We start from the raw sequence: 3,545 nt of genomic DNA on the forward strand, positions 1-3,545 counted from the left end.
TTACCTAAAATTAACTTGGTATCAGAGGTGAGGTGAAGACAAAGCTCGAGCAAGAGTGAAAGAGAAATCACCATAGATAGTTGGACAAGGACAAAAGGCTCAATGGGTTCCTCGTCCCACTTCCCTGCTGAAGACAAGCTTCGTGAAAAATCTGACTATCATGGATGGAAGATGTCTCTTGATTTGACCTTGGAAGAACAAGAAGTGTTGGATTATGTGAAGGGTAAAATCCTTGAGCCTCCTTCAAATGCACCGACTTCTGCAAAGACCAAGTACAATAGGGTTGAATTCAAAGCAAAGAAGATTATTAGAGATTCTATTGATAAGCATCTGGTGGCCTACATCTCTGAATTGAAGACCTCCAAGGATATCTACGATAGGTTGATCATCATGTTCAAGGTTAGTGATGCTAATCAAATTTTATTTCTCAAAAATAAGTTTAAGGATATTAAGAAGGGCAAGGACGAGGATATTCAATCCTACTTCTTAAGGATCACTAAGATCAATAATGATCTACTTTCGATTAGAGAGGTCATTCCTGATAGGGAACTTACTATCACTACCCTTGGAGGACTCCCACTTGAGTGGTATATATTTAGAACCATTGTTCTCAATAATGATCGAATTCCAAGGTTTGAAGAATTGATGTCGAGATGCATCAAGAAGAAACAAGAATGGTAGAGCAAAAAATGCCTTCTAATAGAAGCAACCCCACTGCATTCTCCGCTCATGCCAAAAGGAGATATAATGCAAGGTCTAAAGGTCATTTCAATGGAAATCATGGATCGAAGGGAGGTGTTAGAGTCAATCCTTTGGCCTTCCTTAGTGATCAAAATGGGCCTCTTATTATGTCTATTTTGTTAGATATTTTGCACATGATCTTCAGCGCAAAACATGTCATAATCAAGTTCATCAGGAGCAGCTCGGAAAAAGCTTTCCAGCGATATATCACACTCCCAAAACCGGCTCCCAGATCAGAAGATATTACCGAATGAATGATTGAGTCTTGTTTATGAAAATTCATTGAATGGATAAAAGGCAAAGAAGGCCAAGAGGAAACAGAATTCTGAGCTTGCATTAGATAAGGATGTTGTCTGGGATGATGTCATTGCCCCTTTCTTCTAACATGGATACTTTCAAAATCCTTTGACGAGATGGCTCTATGCCTATTGAAACCCTAAAAATCATTCTTCCATGAAATCCATGATACTAGAACAAGATAAAGTTGCGAATTCAGAGGCTTCTATTATGGCATCAGTATGTTCAGATGTTGAAAATATTGCAGCAGGCAACCATTAGTGTTTTGGTCCAAATGATGGCACTAGAACTGATGCTCTCCCAACATCTGGCCAAATTGAAGTTCGGGGGAATATTAAATTGTCCTATTTAATCAAAATATCATTGTTATTAGAATTTCGCTCCAGCTCATTGCACCCTTGCACATAGTAAAAAAAAAGAGAAGTATGGCAATCTCACAAGGGCAAAAGTGTCAGAGAACATTAAAGAAAAGCACCTGCAAGAATTCTTCGGTCAGAATTATAGTTTTGTTGGTGATCTTGTGAAAACAGAGGGTCAATCTGGAATCATGTTTTCAAATCAAGAAATGATTTTTAATGGGAAGCTCAAGGCCTTAAAAGGTGCAAACTTCAGGTTGAAAGTCTCTTAGAGACTATAAAGTGGGACAAGTATAAATTATTTCTTAGATGTTGGCCTGAACAAAGCACGCATACTTTTCCTGGTGTTGGTTGTTTCTTGGTTGTTGTAATTTTGGGATCACTTTGCCATGCCTCTAATGTTGTAGATATTGATGCCAAGATGGATATTATAAAGGAAAAATGTCAACAGGAAAGGATGCAGAAATAGAAAGCAATGATGGCTCTTTTGATGATTCTTCAGTGACTTTCAAGTTGATTTCACACAATTGCAATGACGAGGGTAATGAATCTGTACTACAAGGAAAGGAATGGTTTTAAAGCAGGAAGCAAACAATATCTGGAGGTTCTTGAGCATGAAAGAGCCATTACAGTGTGCCAAAGACATCCTATGAAACCCATTACAATGCCAGATGTCAATTTGAAGAAGACACAATAGCTATTTTCTAGATGAGTGTTTGGTGGCTTTAAAAACCGTGAGCGTTGCACGTAGCCCTTTGGCGTTGTGCGTATAGCCATATTCAAAAGCGTTGCGCGTAGAACCATCCCCAAGGTTACATCAAGGAGAGACACCCGGCATTGGAAGGCGATAGGGGTTGGACATCAAAATGCCAAATGTCAGTTTGAAGAAAGATGGGAATGGTATAGAGGTGCGGAAATCTCCTGAAGCAATGGCAAAGTTGAAGACACAAATTAAACACACCAAAGAAATCCTTAATACTAATAATGAGGCCCCTCTATCAATTGAGTCAATTTATAAGGATCGTGATTTCAGGAGTACCATAACTCGACAGAAATTTGAAGAGATTTGTGGGGATCTATTTGAGGAGGCACTTTTTCCTGAAAAGAAAATTCTTAAGCATTCTGGCTTGAAGGTGGAAGACCATAACTCGCATGCCAAAATTGCAAGCATTGCTCCAAGAATTTCTTGGCAGAAAGGAATTAGATAAGCATCTTGATGTTGATGAAACTGTAGTGCTCAAATCAGCACTTCATGCTGCAAATTTGAGTGATGGAATCAAGCTAACCCGCAAGCTGGGAATGATTGATGGTGCAACATATGGTATCATAATCGAATTGAATAATCCTGATCTAGATAAGAGACAAACTGGATAAGTTGCGGCCTAGTTTTGAAGCAACCCTACGTATTGGTTCCAAGGATTCTTGTTTTTTTTTCATGCTTACGATGAGAGCCGAAGGCACAACTCAGTGCCCCTACATCCACAACACACATAGGTCAAGAAATCGAAAGCCAATCCAATCTAGCTATGGCATTGTGCTTCTGGAGTGTGGCCCTACGCGCAACGCTTACACCTAGGCAACAAACAAAAGCAACAAATCGCACAGTTAGTTTCTAAACAAAGTTATTATCATGACATCCAACCTTGGAGCAGAGTTCTTGCTTAATGCAAGGCCTGATATCCAACTTTTATGTTTCATTGCTAAATCTCCAAGCCACTCATGCTGCATATTACAAGTCACAACACACAGGTCAAAGCCCAGCAACCGAGTCTAGTGCCAAGCCCATGAAAATGTTAAAAGAGGGCACTAAAAAAATGTTGAATCCAAGTGTCTGATTGATTAAAATGACAGAGGATTCATTCTATGGTGTTAAATATTTGATACAGGATTACATTATTAACAGGTGGAGGCCAGTTGTTTAATTACATGTCTGAGTGAAAGTGTAATTTTTGCTTGAAGGATTTAAAAACCAGAATGCACAACATTGGAGATACTATTGATGAAAACATAGGGGATAATTCAGTTTCTGAGGTGCTTGTGATGGAATTTTTGAGTTTATCTCCAGTCAAGCGGTGGTTGATATGGTTGACAAATTCAATGATCCTCGCGATGCTGGTGCTGAAATTGTTAATGAATGGCTGAAGTATGACA

Source organism: Pinus tabuliformis, chromosome 4_2, assembly GCF_031772625.1.
Source record: "Pinus tabuliformis cultivar Carrire ecotype Pingquan chromosome 4_2, CPIR1, whole genome shotgun sequence".
NCBI lineage: Eukaryota > Viridiplantae > Streptophyta > Pinopsida > Pinales > Pinaceae > Pinus > Pinus tabuliformis.